General features: G+C 42.5%; 1 protein-coding gene across 1 annotated transcript in view; it reads left to right on the forward strand.

The window, feature by feature from the left end:
• The first annotated feature begins 1,770 nt into the window (after positions 1 to 1,770).
• The window catches only part of LOC126175554 (chitooligosaccharidolytic beta-N-acetylglucosaminidase), a 210,436-nt gene continuing 194,650 nt past the window's right edge, over positions 1,771 to 17,556 (forward strand). Inside the window, exon 1 of the mRNA XM_049922401.1 lies at positions 1,771 to 1,961. The gene's annotated coding sequence lies outside the window, so the exon portion shown is untranslated. The remainder of the gene's footprint in view (positions 1,962 to 17,556) is intronic.

A 17,556-nucleotide genomic window follows, 5' to 3' on the forward strand; every position in this document is an offset into this window, starting at 1 on the left:
CAGTTCTGCCACTGGGCACAAAAGAAATTACGGGACGATGATAGATTTCTTGCAAGCGTTCTATTTAGCGACAAAGCGTCATTCACTAACAGCGGTAACGTAAACCGGCATAATATGCACTATTGGGCAACGGAAAATCCACGATGGCTGCGACAAGTGGAACATCAGCTACCTTGGCGGGTTAATATATAGTGCGGCAGTATGGGAGGAAGGATAATTGGTCCCCATTTTAACGATGGCAATCTAAATGGTGCAATGTATGCTGATTTCCTTCGTAATGTTCTACCGATGTTACTACAAGATGTTTCACTGCATGACAGAATGGCGATGTACTTTCAACATGATGGATGTCCGGCATATAGCTCGCGTGCGGTTGAAGGGGTATTGAATAGCATATTTAATGACAGGTGGATTGGTCGTCGAAGCACCATACCATGGCCCGCACGTTCACCGGATCTGACGTCCTCGGATTTCTTTCTGTGGGGAAAGTTGAATGATATTTGCTATCGTGATCCACCGACAACGCCTGACAACATGCGTCAGCGCATTGTCACTGCATGTGCGAACATTACGGAAGGCGAACTACTCGCTGTTAAGAGGAATGTCGTTACACGTATTGCGAAATGCATTGAGGTTGACGGACATCATTTTGAGCATTTATTGCATTTATGTGGTATTTACAGGTAATCACGCCGTAACAGCATGCGTTCTCAGAAATGATATCACAAAGGTATATGTATCACATTGGAACATCAGAAATAAAATGTTCAAACGTACCTACTTCTGTATTTTAATTTAAAAAACCTATCTGTTTCCAAGTGTTCGTCTAAAGTTGTGAGCCGTATGTTTGTGACTATTAGAGCGCCATCTATCGCAAAGCGAAAAAAGTGATCCAACTAAAACATTCATACTTTTTTACGTACTACACGAATATGTAATAAAAATGGGGGTTCCTATTTTTAAAAAAAACGCAGTTGACATCCGTTTGACCTATGGCAGCGCCATCTAGCGGGCCAACCATAGCGCCATCTGGTTTACCCCTTCAAATGGTTCAAATGGCTCTGAGCACTATGCGACTTAACTTTTTAGGTCATCAGTCGCCTAGAACTTAGAACTAATTAAATCTAACTAACCTAAGGACATCACACACATCCAAGCCCGAGGCCACATCCATGCCCGAGGCAGGATTCGAACCTGCGACCGTAGCGGTCGCGCGGATCCAGACTGAAGCGCCTAGAACCGCTCGGCCACACCGTCCGGCCACATTGGTTTCCTGTACTTTAGTTGACCTATGTAAGATACTAATATTACCCACGACTAAAAGAACAACAAAGCTGAAATTGATATCCTATTTTTTACCAATTGCGGATACATTGGTAAATTGAAATGTGTACACAGATTCTTTAAAGCGGCGACCAACAACAAAATGTGTACAAAATTTCTTTCTTTTAATGATACATTCATTTATTTAAATTTACAATTTGACGCTATATTTCCTGTCTATGGCTCAGAAATAAACAAATTATCATCTGTGACTTAAATATGACGTTGTTAGTCAAAGCAAACGAGTTTTATCCTATTCTGCCTGTACTTTTCATCATGGACACACGCGTTACATAGTCGTTGGCGAACACAATGCGCGCGCAACGCATGTACCCATAGGCAGAGATACAACATGACGCGAGGTGAGCGCTCCTTGGTTGCGCGACACGGCAGAGCGACGGCAGCGTAAAGTCTCTGGCGCTGCGGCTTTTTTTCCAATATGGCGTCAGCGAGTTTCCTGCAGCTGGCGCGCTGCCAAACAAGCAAGGCGAGGTGAGCGCACTAGGAAGAGAATGTTCGGTCAACGGCAGTGTTGCGCCTGGTGAGGTGCGCGCGAGGTATATAACGGTCCGTTGGCAGAACGGCGCCCACACTACGCTACGCGCTGCCGCCACTGCTGCGACTGATACGGCGAAGAGGTGAGTCGATAGCAGAGATCGAACTTTAACTACCTTTACGTTATGACGCTTTGCTGGAACTCGCGCATCGTCGTCAGTCCGTAATGTGTCACAGATGTTCCGCCTCAATCATCTGCCCAGCTTGTTAACAATATACGTGGACAGTCATCGTGTGGTTGCGAGTTAAACAAGCGATTCCTACACGGCACATGTGATGGAACTGTGACTAGTGCTGAAGTTCATAACATCCGTAACAATTTGATGTTAATCATTCGTAAACAAGGAAAAGGCGAGACACATGTCATTAGTACGCCTACATAATAGCGCTCATAACTGAAAATTCGTGCTACATATTTTTATAAGCAGCTAGTGGGAAAATTCTGAGTGGCGGCGTTCAGCAACTCTGTTTTAAATTACGTACTGCTGTAATGAAATTTGCTGTTGTAAGCGGAAAGTGGTTGAATAGAGCACCATATGGACAACGGATTCAGATACATCAAAACATAAGCACGTGGAAGGAAACAAACTAATTATATTAAGATGCATTTGCTGTCATGTTCTGATGTTAAGGGACTATTTGTCGTGACATCAGTTGTAAGCGGTGATACCGGTATAACACAGCACTTTTATCTACAGTAAAAGAACTTACATCACAAAGAGTTTACGTCAAATCACAGGTATCAAAATTACATACAATACGGAAAACAGAAACATCGTTGTGGTGGAGCGAGCACACAGAAATTGTGTTCAAATACAGATGAATGTGCCAATGCCTGCCTCATTCTCTGCCTCTGAATTAACCGTACCGTATTTTTTATTGAAATAATTTTTTTTCTTGGGAAACGAAGGCATAATTTTCACCTTTTGACTTTGAACACAATTTCACGTCTTGGTTAGTTTTTGTCGCTCTCTGAACCTGGAACAAGCTATATCGAGATATTCCAGAGTCTATGTACGTTTGGAATGTGTTATGTGTTGCAATTTTCACAAGTTCTTGTTCTTAAATATATGCTGCTCAGTCATAACCGACAAAAGGCTCTGTTCATCAGTAGGTAAGGCGGCACTGTCTTACGCATGTCCTATCAAAAGACAATGAAGTAAATCGTTTGTCTGAAAAGAAACGAATTGCCAGTTGGTAGAATGCCCGTCCTACGGCGGTCCTGAGTTCGTGGAAGCCTAGCCTTGACTGTCATCGCTTTAGTTGTTTCGCTCAAGGCCAGCGCCGAGGCGGCATTCTGTCGACATTCCAGTTCGCTATCACAAGAAAGGAAAAGAAATGTCATTAGTGAATAACGCTTTTCTTTCAAGGGAACACGACTACTCTTTATCAGAAGCTCATGCCTACAGGTTGTAGCGCTCGAATGAATACGAGATGCGGAAGTATAGTATTTAAAAGAACTGTTTGGGTTTTTTCTATCTATACCAGTCACTGAGCCGATCACAGTAATTCAAGTACCAGAACTCCATAGTTGTGTCTGTAATCCTGTAGTTACTCTCAGAAAGGTCTATCCTACTTTTACAAACTTAAGTATTTGAGTTGCTGCTATGCAGAGACCTTTCATAAAACGGCCATTCCGCTTATTACACAATCTTTTACCAGTTACGTGACCTAAATACCGACTGATCAGTAGTTCTCATAACCCTTCATCATTGAACTAGTGAAAAATGAAAAAGGGAAGACTAAATTTATTCTGATAGGTAATGTTATTTCCTTGGAATTTTGTACTCCACAGGACGTTTGAGCAGTAGATTCTCTTTGACTTTCTAAAAAAAAATCTGAGGCCCTTGATTCAAATAAAATAAACGTCATTCTCTGCTGTGCATACACCGATAATTTTATTCGCGGCGCGTTACTCGTCAGGTGAATTACAATATTTTACCTACTCTACTGCTGGTGGGTACGTAAAGAATTCTGTCAGGTGATACTTAATGCACATACAGGGTGCGAAAAACAATTTGACCAAAAGTGTAGGGCAGAAAGACAGCACCAAACAAAGGAATTTGAGTATAGGAAGTTGCGCATTTTCGGCACTACAGTGATGTTATCGCAATCAGACATGTGAACGTCTTTACTCAAAATGAAATGTAATTCACAGAAAATGTATACATAAACAAAATCTTCGTACTAACTAGCCGTCACGATGAGAGCAAGCAAACTTAAATCATCACATACACATGTGTCGTAATACCTGACGCACCATGTATCACTTTACAAATGACAACAATCGGATGTCCTTATTTCATATTTCAATATGTTCTAGAAAGGTCAAAGTAAGTGAAAAACGAGTATGCTCACATACATGGACTTGCCACCGCTTAATTAACGTAAGTACGTCGTTTCACTCTGGCATAGCGCCGTAAATATTCAGCTGCGACTACCAGTTTCTGTACTCAAATTACATCGTTTGGTCCTGTCTTTCTGCTGTACTCTTTTGGTCAATTTTTTTTTTCGCACTCTGTATATTGCCTGTATAGAACTATGTATGTTACAGAAGTACGCCGTGTATGAAGAAAGTTGAGAACGAAAAGAGAGAGAGCGAGAGAGAGAGATAGGAAGAGAGAAAGAGAGAAAGATATAGGGAGAGAAAATAAAACACCACCGTCACACAGATCGTTAAGGAGCCATCGGCCACCACTATGAACTTGGAAGCGGTTTTAAATAAATTTTAAGTGTTTTGTAACTATTTTTCTTTGTTTTCCCCAGCTTGGAACATAATGAATGGATGGATGGATGGAGATGCGCCTTCTTGCAAGACCCAGTTTTTATTTTATTATTTTTTAAGAAATGAGAAATGTTTCGGTAAATCTGTTCCACCATCAGCATACGTTTGCGAGTACACTTGCAGTACGTTTTATATAAAGAGCGAACCATAACCCCACTGACAAACTTTCCAAGGTTGATCAGGGATAATCCCTGGGTATTTTGGTATAAGGGACCCGCCGTCTCAGGAGGCTTGTTACAAAGCTATTGCATTCGTTTAGCTTCTTGTTCCAATTAGCTTTGTATCTGTACTGCACTGAGAATGGTGTACAACAGTACAAAATGCAACGATATGATCTATGTGTCTTGTTTCCATGAGCTGTTGTGGTACCTCATTCGCAATTTGGGAATACATTTCTTTAAATCATAATTACGTTATTACTCACGAGACGCCTTAGATCGTCAATCCCTTATACCAAAATTCTCAAGAGGTTTCCCTGCACAACCACTAAAAGTTTGTCAGTGGAGTTCTGGCTCATTCTGAATAATAACGCTTCATGACCAGTGTCGAAGAAATTGAAGCTTGTCAACTTCAAAAATCTCATTACGGCTGTTGACAGAAAAGTCAAGTGAAACAGTCGTTAACTTGTTAATTACGTCCACGAGACTGGAACGAGGAAGACAAAAATAGACATGCTCGCGTGAACACAAACAGAAGTGTTGCATGTACAAGCGCCTACCGTCTACCATGCTACTTCCAAAAATCAAGACAGTGCAGCGAGAGTTCACGTATTTTGTTCTCAAAAAATGACATGTTAGTGCCACAAAAAATGATAACTATGATGTCGTTTTAAGAAATAACGTAGGAGAGGTTCATGTATTGAATACAGTGATGCGAAAACAAAGAATTTGTCTTGCAGAAAGATAAATCTCCATTCTGCTCGCTAAAGAGGGATGAAGAGTCAATATGAAAATTATTTTTATCTTTGACGTACCGAAATTCATCCTAAATTGAGCTGTATTGATACCATAAATGACTGACTTTTTTTTATTTTTTGTTTTGTTTTAAGATCAGTGGTTACCAACTTAACACAACTCGATTGATGCTAAAAAAAATAATGGATTGTCTACTTATTACGAACAATCGAATATTATTTCTGTTTATTTGTTATGTTTTATATGGTTGGTGACCCACTCATTAATATAACAAGAAAGAATGTGTGTTTTCTTATTGGTATTCTATCACTAACCTAAATTTCTAAGTGGAAAGGAAAACGTATTGATTAACTGGATGAGGTCCGTGATATGTTGATTCGCTTTTTATTTGTGTCTACGTTAAAGAATTATAAATACAAGGCATAATGTCAGCCTTAGTCACTGACTTTCGTATCCATTTCACTACTTACCTCTCTCGAACAGCCTGCATGACCGCGCGCATTGACATGCGGCTTCCGGGATCCGGGTAGACGCGCCGTCGTCGGCACCGGCGGATTAACGACGAGGGCCGGTGTGCCTTCAGGACTGAATGTGGCTTTTAGGCGATTTTCCATAACCGACGAGGTGAATACCGGGCTAGTTTCCATGTTCCGTCTCAGTTACACGATTCGCAAACATTTCGAAAACTTTCTCATTCTATCGTATGGGATAATACTAGACGCAGACAAAGGGGGTATAGAAATTCCCTGGTGACAGAAAGGACATCCGGCCATCGTCTACCACTAACACTGCCAAATCCAGATTAAGGTGCCGACCCAGTGAAGAGACGGAAGAAGGCCACGAAAAAGAGGAGAAGATACCACCTAACTTTCATCAAAGCGTAGTATTTCTCTCAGACGACTCAACGCCGTGAAAGAAATAACATAGTTTCTACATCTACATCTATGTGCGTACTCTGCTATTCACAATAAAGTGCCTGTTAGAGGGTTCAGTGAACCACCTTCAAGCTGTCTCTACCGTTCCACTCTCGAACGGCACGCGGGAAAAACGAGCGCTTAAATTTTTCTGTGTGAGTCCTGATTTCTCTTATTTTATCATGATGATCATTTCGCCCTAAGTAGGTGGGTAGCAACAATGTTTTCGCAATCGGAGGAGAAAACTGGTGATTGAAATTTCATGAGAAGATCCCGTCGCCTTTGTTTAAATGATTGCCACTCCCATTCAGGTATCATGTCTGTGACACTTTCTCCCCTATTTCGCGATAATACAAAACGAGCTGCCCTTCTTCGTACTTTTTCGATGTCATCCGTCAGTCCCCCCTGATGTGGATCCCACACCGCACAGCAATACTCCAGAATAGGGCGGACAAGCGTGGTGTAAGCAGTCTCTTTAGTAGACCTGTTGCACCATCTAAGTGTTCTGCCAGTGAATCGCAGTCTTTGGTTTGCTCTACCCACAATATCATCTATGTGATCGTTCCAATTTAGGTTATTAGTAACTGTAATCCCTAAGTATTTAGCTGAATTTACAGCCTTCAGATTCGTGTGACTTATCGCGTAATCGAAATTTAGCTGATTTCTTTTAGTACTCATGTGAATAACTTCACATTTTTCTTTATTTTGGGTCAATTGCCACTTTTCGTACCATACAGATATCTTATCTAAATCATTTTACAAGTCGTTTTGAGCATCTGACGACTTTATAAGACGGTAAATGACAGCATCATCTGCAAACAATCCAAGACGGCTACTCAGATTATCTCCATGTCGTTAATATAGATCAGGAACAATAGAGGGCCTATAACACGTCCTTGGGGAACGCCGGATATTACTTCTGTTTTATTCGATGACTTTCCGTGTATTAGTTCCCCTAATGTTTACCAGTTTCCATACCTGAGATCACAACACACACAATTCGAACTGTACTCGGCCCGGAATTTGCCAGTTCGAAACCCGTTAGTGAAATAATATTTTCTTCGTCAGCGTTTGGCCGCTGAGAGGTGGAGATATGATAGCACAGTTCCTGACAACCTACCAACCATGGTTACCACCTTTCTGATGCAGCCATCCTTTCTCTCTCACCATCTGCACCATTTGGTAGTAGTTGCTGTAGTTCATTCCACCGGTAACACATAGCGATATGAATACTCTGGGCCTGTCTCTCGATATTTTCCCAGTATTTTTCCTGTAAACATGTTTGTTTTATGAAGCTGTTACATCTAATTAGATGTAAAATTAATTTCATTTTTCTTCTCTGTATCACGTTCATAAAATTTTCTCTTCAATTTCTTTTAGTATTTGTTCATTTAATTTTCTTTCAGTTCAGAATGTTTTGTGGCTCTCCATGTCCTCATTCCTATTGCTTTTATTTCAACCAGTGGTCGGGATTAAATTCGAAACCATTTCAAAATGTTGAAGGTTATCGGCCCGTCGCATAGAGAAAGTTGATTGCCTGCTTAGCTAGTACTGCTTGCAAGAATGGAATGAGAGCTACTGTTTAACGTCCCGTCGACGTCGGTGTCATTGGAGCTCTGGATCTGCTGGAGAAGGGGAAGAAAGGAATCAGCGGAGGAATTTTCAAAGAAACTATCCTATCATTCACGTAGAGAGATTTATAAAAACAACACTAAACCCAACGTTGGATAGGGATTTGCACCCCAGTCTTGTGTAATATGAGTCCACTGCACTATTTTACTTACTGGTTCGAGCGGATTACAGTACACACCAAGTTTGACATACTTCTCGGTTTCATAATTATCCATAACAACACAAACATAACACTAAACTTCGTAGGTACTATTCACAGTCATCGACAAAACACGGATACACTCACTATTCTGTGGAAAAAAGACGGTTCATACCTTAGTGTGATTGACTGTATGGCGTTATTTCCAATGTAAAGGAAAAAAAGTGCATTGTAGTAATTTTTGGAGTGGGGCCACTCTCAGACCAGGACTGAGACTAGTTTTGAGGTCCATGGTGAACAGAAGTGTCGTGTATAATTAAGAGTTGTGACGTCAAAACGCCCGATGAGAGCTTGATATTTCGCGGCCTGGACTGGAAAGTGGTGCTTAATCAATTAATAAGTCCAAAATGGCTGAAGCAGCACAGATAATAGTGTATTTAATTTTGTAAGTATTATAAGCGCCAGTAATGAGACGAATGCAAAAAAGCAAGCAAACTGCTTATTATTTCAAAAGTAATCGCCATAACTGTTAACACATATACACCATTGTGAGATGGTCATTGTCGTCATGGGAAAAAGTTTGCGGTTGCTTACGGATCCACGGTTGTACCCCGCCGTGCAGGTCTTCGTCCGATGAAAATCGACCGCCACGAATGTTTTTCTTCAGGACTCCAAAAATATGGAAATCGCACGGGGAGAGATCAGGACTGAGTGGAGGATGTGTAACGGCCTTCCAGCATAACTTCTTCAGCGTAGACGAAAGAGCCTTGCCAACATGTGGACCCTCCCACATGTTTCGAGTACGCTGCGAAAGTTTCACTGGAAAGCCGTTACACGCCCTCAATACAACCCGATCTCTGCCCACGCGATTTCCATATTTTTGGAGCCCTGAAGAAAGACATTTGTGACCATCGATTTGCTTCGGTCGAAGAGGTATACGTGTGGATACAAGCAAGGATTCGTAGGCAACCGCAAACATTTTCCCATGAAGACACTGACCGTCTCACAATGGCGTATGTGTTAACAATTTTGGGGATTACTTATGAAATACTAAACAATTTACATACTTTTTCCATCTTCGCTGCCCCTTATAACTAAACAATGTTCGGTATTTTCCTCCTTAATTCACGGAGAAGACTACTTGCGCGCTGACAAACTAATGTGGGCTCTGATTATCGAACTTCTATAACAGTCAGCCCAAGAACAAGGAGAAAGTAGTGCACTGTCTCGCGAAAAGTAGCGAAGTTGACGTTCCTGATTAAACACTTCACCAGACATCGAATATTAGTGGAATGAACGGCCATTAAGATGGATGGAGTGAAAACTTTGTAAATTCCTCAATGGGCAATAAAACAAGTATACTAGCATCGTCGAAAAAGAAGCAAACAAGGTGTATGAGTGAAGAAACTGAAAAAGAAAAACACTAGAAAATAAGTGCACCAGATAAGTATGTTCGTAGAAAAGAAGCGTCAAATGAGAATACCACGAACGAAGAAGGTATGAAAGAACAGTTTCGAGTATTGTACTTGATTCTAAAAATTACGCCAAGATATTTTGTTTTTTGTACGGCATAGGTTTGAGGTTACTAACCAAAGAAGAAGGTCATAAGCGAAGATATTACGTCAACAGTCTACTGGACATAAAACAAAGAGTCTGCAACATGTGTTTGCCGTTTTTAGTATGTGCTTACAAGTCGAAAGGAGACATTATTATCCGTCTTTACTGCTGTCGCTTGCGTAATTCGCAAAAAGAAAACAGAAGTATCAAGCAGGTGAAACATCTTTGTTAAAACTGCCGTAAGTGAGATCATAGAACAGGAATGACAGTATTATGTACATTGAGATCCAGCAAGAGCGCAAAAGGAAAACGATTACATAGCACAGGCTGGCAGGCCTTCGACAGAACCATTAAAAAGACATAACAGATCAAGGGCTGTAACAACAAACGACTAAAACTAAACTAAACTCCGCCCAAACACGCCATGAAGGCCCAACGGTATCAACCGGCCGCCGTGTCATCCTCAGCCCACAGGCGTCGGTGGATGCGGATATGGATGGGCCTGTGGTCAGCACACCACTCTCCCGGCCGGATGTCAGTTTATGAGACCGGAGCCGCTACTTCTCCATCAAGTAGCTCCTCAGTTTGCCTTGCAAGGGCTGAGTGCGCCCTGCTTGTCAACAGCGCTCGGCCAACCGGATGGTCCCCATCCAAGTACTAGCCAAGCCCGACAGCGCTTAACTTCGGTCATATGACGGGCACCGGTGTTACCACTGCGGTAAGACCCTCGATAACAACAAACGACGGTGGTGTTAATCATCCATCGCGTAAACCACGAAATACTTTTGTTCTGAACATTTCACACACAGAGTGGACCAGAACACCAACAAGCATTCAGAGGTTGTTCAGGAATACCTTCTGAGTATTTTGGAGTAAGGGACCCACGGTCTCTGGCGCCTCGTTACAGATTTACTGCATTTCGTTTGGTTTCCTCCTCAACTTATCTTTATATCTGTATTATACTGAAAATAGTTCACAACAATGCAAATGTCGACGGTATGTATTTATAAAATTTAGCTATACCTCTCAGGTACTTCCCTACATAATCACTACGACGAGTTAGACATTTGTTGTAGCGTTGTACCAACTTCCCAATATTCTCATCCTAGAAGGTAGTTGCCTGTGCTTTCCAGCAATTCTCAACACTGGTCTGCTGCTAGCTATCTATGTCAAATGTTGCCCTCATAGCCAAAGAGATGAAAAGAGATGAGCAAAGAGATGAAAATCAGGGGAAACCACGTCCGAGCTGTATAGCGGGTGATCAAACACTTTCCATCTAAAACACTGCAGAAGCGCTTTTATTGCAGCTGTGGTTGGGTTCCTGCAACATTCCCACACTTTGCTGTCATGCATGATAATTATGTTATGCGGGGTGAGTGAAATCAGGCGGTAAACCTTAGCGAATGACAGCATGCTCTTCACATTTGGTGGAAGACTCTATTTTTCTAAGCTTTTTCATTTGTTGTCTGTGCCCCCAGAACTGAAGAATGCGACATGATGCAACTATACAACTGACAGTCATGCAGAAGCACAGGTAACACATCTACATCGAGTTTAATCGGATATTCACTATGGTTTTTATTTCGCGACCAATCGGCCCTTCAAAGAAAAAATTGCCCTCGTATAACCTTGTTCCCATTAAGAAGAAAACTTTCTGGTAGTGCGCAATCATCTTCTCTTCTTTATCTTAGGCTATGTATGACACTTAATTAATGAGCACTAATTTGCCTCACTACTCACCGCCTAATTAGGCTATGAAAAAATACAATAATCATAATAATAGATGTAATACTAATAATATTTCTGAAATGTGGATTATAACTGTAGGCCTACAGACAAGAGCTCAATAGATTTTTTTTTGAGATTTGAACCTGCAGAAGAACGTTGAACGTTATGAGTAGATCGTGTTGCTGCTGAAGAGGTACTGCATCTAATCTTTGAGAAAATAAATTTATGGCAAAACTTGTTTAAAAGAAAGGGCAGGTTGGCTGAGCACAACCTGAGCCACATTTAATTTTATGATTTATGACGTGGGGAAGAGCTGGGGAGTAACAATTGTAGAGGGATATCAAGACTTGGCTACAGTAAGTAGATTCAAGTGGCTGTAGCGATGCAACAGTTACGAAGAGATGAAGAGGCATGCAAATGTGCTTCAAACCTGTTTTCGGACTGTAACCATAATGATAACAGTACTAACAACGAGCGAATTGGAGAGAGGAAATGAAATGAAATAGGAGAGGAATAAAATAATAAAAAAAGATCTCTGATTTTTTGGAAGATTTTCGTATAATGGTGTGTATTGTAGTTTAGGTACTCGAACTCTACACTCCCTTTCGAACAAGATCAGCTTCGGGTCCGAAAACAAATTTGTTTACTGGATCGAGACTATCTGATCAAAAAGTAGTCGGACACCTATCAGTGGACTCAATATGGGATGTGACCACTCTTCGCCTTTATGGCGGCTTGAACTGTGTTGACGACACTTTCAGTGAGGTGTCTGAATGTCTGTGGAGGAATGGTAGCACATTCATCCTCAAGAGCTGAAACCAGAGGAGGTTGTGAGAATCGACACTTTGGTACGGCGCGAAGTCGACTTCCTAACTAGTTCCAAAGCTCTTCCACCGGGTTCAAGTCGGGACTCTGGGCGAGCCACTCCATTTCAGGATTTGTTACTGTCCGCAAATCATCGCCTCACAGATGTTTTTTTGTGAAACAGTGCATTGTCATGCTGATACAACGACTATCGTCTCTGGACTGTTGCTGTACGATACGCAGTATATAATGCTGTCCAACATGTTCAAATACTTCCGTATTTAGCGTTTGCCTAAGCGCAGTAAGATCACCGCATCCTAACCACGAAAAATACCTCTATGACGTAACACCGCCTCCTCTGTACTACACTCTTGGTACTACACACGATGGCAGGTAAGTTCTCCTGGTATTCGCCAAACCCAAACCCTTCCATCGGATTGCTACGGGGCACTGTGTGACTCATCACTCCAAATCACTCGTTTCCAGTCATCCACTGTCTAGTGGCGTCGCTCTTTGGGCCATCTCAAGCGCCGTTTAGGGCTGAATACAGAAATTTTGGAAATTTGTGGTAAGATCTAATGAGACCAAATTGCCAAGGTCATCGGTCCCTAAGCTTACACAATACTTAACCTCACTTAAACTAACTTACGCTAAGGACAACAACACACCCATGCCCGAGGGAGGATTCGAACTTCCGACGTAAGGAGCCGCGTGAACCGTGACAGGACGCCCCAGACCACGCTGCTACCCCGCGCGGCTGTGACTACAGAAATGTGCGGCTCATGAGGAACTCTTAGACTCTTGTAGCCCATAATTTGTAACTCCCTACACACAGTAATTGCGCTAGCTGGACTACTGGCAGTACTTTGGAGCTCACGAGTAATTCCTTCCTCCGTTTTCATGCGTTTTTTGATACACATCAAAAAAATTTTTGCATCTTTTCGGTTCCGAGAGTTCCGGAACCTGTACAGAAAATTGGAATAGAGATCAACATAAACATCATTTCCGCACTTTTTATTGCTCATGAAAACCACACACTGCATGTTGTACCACCATACATCGAGACCTTCAGAGGTGGTAGTCCAGATTTCTGTACACGCCGATACCTCTAATACCCAGTAGCACGTCCTCTTGCATTGATGCATACCTGTATTCGTCGCCCACAAGTTCATCAAGGCACTGTTGATCCCGATTGTCCCACTCCTCAACAGCGATTCAGCATAGATTCATCAGAGCGGTTGGTGGGTCACGTCGTCCATAATCAGCCCTTTTCCATCTATCCCAGGCATGTTCGACAGGGTTCATGTCTGGCGAATGATGTCGTTATCGTGAAGGAAATAATTCACAAGATGTGCACGATGGGGCCGCAATTTGCTGCCGATATGGTTGCACTACCGGTCGGAGGATGGCATTCACGTATCGTGCAGCCGTTACGGCGCCTTCCATGACCACCAGCGGCGTACGTCGGCCCCACATAATGCCACCCCAAAACAGCAGGGAACTTCCACCTTGCTGCACTCGCTGGACAGAGTGCCTAAGGCGTTCAGCCTTACCGGTTTGCCTCCAAACACGTCTCCGACGATTGCCTGTTTGAAAACATAAGCGACACTCATCGCCAATCCTGAGCGGTCAATTCCTCATGTTGTCGGGCCCCATGGTGTCGTGGTTGCAAAGATGGACCTCGCCATGGACGTCGGGAGTGAAGTTGCGCGTCATGCAGCCTATAGCGCACAGTTTGAGTCGTAATACAATGTCCTGTGGCTGCACGAAAAGCATTATTCAACATGTTGGCGTTGCTGTCAGGGTTCCTCGGAGCCAAAATCCGCAGGTAGCGGTCATCCACTGTAGTAGTAACCCTTGGGCGGCCTGAGCGAGATATGCAATCGATAGTTTCTGTCTCTCTGTGTCTTCTCCATGTCCGAACAACATCACTTTCGTTTACTACGAGACGCCTCTGCACTTTCCTTTTTAAGAACCCTTCCTGGCACAAAGTAACAATGCGGACGCGACGGAACCGCGGTATTGACCGTCTAGGCACGGCTGAACTACGGACAACACGAGCCGTATACCTCCTACGTGGTGAAATGACTGGAACTGATCGGCTGTCGGACACCCTCCGTCTAATAGGCGTAGCTCATGCATGGTTGTTAACGTCTTTGGGCGGGTTTAGTGACGACTCTGAGAACAGTCAAAGGGGCTGTGTCTGTGAAACAATATCCACAGTCAACGTCTATCTTCGGGAGTTCTCGGGACCAGGGCGATGCAAAACATTTTTTTATGTGTGTACAATCACCCTCCAGCCCCACAATGCTCGGCGGTCCCTATTCGTCAGAGTATGAGGTTCACCGAGTCTTCGCTTACCTGTGGTTGTTCCTTCGCGTTTCTACTGCATAATCACATCATCAACAATAGACTTGGGCAGCTTTAGAAGGGTTGAAGTGTCTGTGATGGACTTTTTACTCAGGTGACATCCAGTGACTAGTCCACGTTCAAAGTAACTGAATTCATCTAATCGATCCACTTTGCTGTTACGGCTTCTCTACTGATATCATAATCCTCCTTTCTTTTATACTGGCGGATACAACTTTCATGGCCGGCCGCGGTGGTCTAGCGGTTCTAGGCGCTCAGTCCGGAACCGCGCGACTGCTACGGTCGCAGGTTCGAATCCTGCCTCGGGCATGGATGTGTGTGATGTCCTTAGGTTAGTTAGGTTTAAGTAGTTCAAAGTTCTAGGGGACTGATGACCACAGATGTTAAGTCCCATAGTGCTCAGAGCCATTTGAACACCTTTCATGAGACGTAGCGGTCAAGTCCACCTTTTAATATGGTGTCCTGATATTTCTGATCAGACATGTCTATATTTCCCTTTATTGCGTTAGTTAATAGCGATACTAGTACCGAAGCGTTCCCTTTCCTCCATGGCACATAGTATCTTACTGCTTTGTGCACGCCTTAGCTGGTCAGCTAAAACTAGGAGAACTGCAGCAGCAGTGGGCTTATGGAGCCACTAACAGCTGTGTCGACGTTCATTCAGCTGTCTGTTGGCGGTCGTCGCACCAGGCTTCGTCTCAGCGGAAGTTGTGGGACGCACTGTCTTATCGCTGCCTAGCGAAGTCTGCAAGATCCGCTGCTACTGCGTATTCTAGAAGCGACCTGCGACATTCTTTCCGCAGCGCCTGTAGCGGCCCTCTGCAGTGACTGAGAACTCGATAACTGTTTAGCAGAGATGGCACTTGATTTCAGTACCAGGGATGGCAGAGAATGTTACCAGCGTGGTCAAATTCTCGAGTGCCCCAGAATTCCAGCAATTTTTTGTATCATTTAATTATCTCTCAAAATAAGTCATTTGGTAGTTCGGTGTATTGAATGCGTTGAATAAGTCGTCAAAACGCGCTTCAAATAACAAGATGAAACTTACTAATACGGCACTTTATCAAGCAAATGTCGTTAGGAAGCAAGGGACCTCTTAACAGCTGAAAGCAACGGTACGCGTTTCTCGCCATTATTTCATGTAATCATTTGTGAAGCTTTCGCTAGCTGGTGACATTTGTACTGTTTATACAGTATTATTAAACGGGTAACCCGGTTCATGGTTCGTGATGTTCTGTTCCAGTTGCAGGTTGTTTATCTAACGGCTCCAGGGGCAACAATAATTTGGTTTTCAGTATTTCGTACAATCATTGACTGAAGTTACGAATTTAAAATGGCTTCGTAATGTACTAATTAACAGATATAATCTTATGTTAAAGTTATCTTTTTTATAGATTCTTCCGTTACTTGTTGGTAGAGCGATACCAAGGTTGAATAACAAGTACACAGTTTTTATCTACTGATTGTTTTAAATTTCAGACTAGTTTTCGGTTTACTGGGCCATCTTGAAGAAACAACTGACGAGCATCTGGAAAGGGCACTAGTTCTTAGGAAACCAAACATTATAAGCGAAGATAAATTCCACTTGCATATAGTGTTGTGCATCAAACTTGCTTCTTAACATTCACATTACACTTCACCCAGTGGACAATGTTAAGCAAAATAAATAGGATAGTAACCATTTCACTTATAATATTGAAAGTTTAATTATTTATTGTGCTTAATATTGTCCATTGGGTAGAGTGTAATTTCAGAGTTAAGAAACAAATTTGATGCACAACACTCTATGCAGGTGGAATATAATATGTGGTTACCTAAGAACTTATGTTAAATGTTTAACAGAGTAAGACAAATGTTACAGTTTGAAACTGTCTGTATGTCTTGAAGTGGCGTAACTGAAGGCGTGTAAATTATCCTAAAAGTGGATGCAGTTATTTACCTTTTGCGTGGAAAATATTCGAAAAACTTTCTTATAATTTAAATTTTGTAACATACTATTGAACAATATATTTTAAGATATTTTTATGGCAGGTCCACCTCAGAGTCTTTAGTTTGTTAGCAATTAAACAGTCAAGTTGATATTATATTTGGAGAGAGGTGTCGCAATATTTAAGACTTTGGATTCACATGCAGGATGGACGGCCTTCAAATCTCCGTCCGGCTATTCAAATTCAGGTTTTGTATGGTTTCCCTAAACGTTTTAGGCGAATTATGCGATTGTTCCTCTTAAAAAGTACACAGTCGTTTTCGTTTCTTATTCTTGCCCTATCCTATCTTGAATTCTGTCTTTGGTAAATTCGTCGTCCTTTCTTAGAATCTCTGTATTGGGTTCCATACTTCACAGAAGTTCGCCTGCATACCAGCGCTTCTGAGTGAACGATATCTCGAGGAAATGGCCTAGAGTGTCCTGGTTTTTGGAATGACTGTTTCACTGCGCAGCGAAATGTGCCTTGTTTCGAAACTCCTGAATCATTGTATCTGCATGCTGCACCAGGATACTTTCGTACAAAAACTATATAGTCGGGAACTTTTGGGGTTGTCCTCCTGTTATAGTTCGAGCCTTCCTCTCAGGTCGGTATTTTACGTTCCGAGTTGGCGATGCACTCCCATATCGACATAGCCAGACGAATGGTGTCCCTCAGGGAAGCGTCTTAAAGCGCTAGCCTTTTTGCAATAGCCGCTAACGCTGTAGCGTCCACCCCAACCGATGGGGGTAGACCGATCCTCCCTGTTATTATTTTACAGAGCCCTTGTTCAGTGACGGCTGCGCTGCGTATAAAAAGTCTCATCTTTTTTCACAAAACATGTTTTCAGTACTATTGTGTTCACTGTACT

This window comes from Schistocerca cancellata, chromosome 3 (assembly GCF_023864275.1).
Source record: "Schistocerca cancellata isolate TAMUIC-IGC-003103 chromosome 3, iqSchCanc2.1, whole genome shotgun sequence".
Taxonomy (NCBI): Eukaryota; Metazoa; Arthropoda; class Insecta; order Orthoptera; family Acrididae; genus Schistocerca; species Schistocerca cancellata.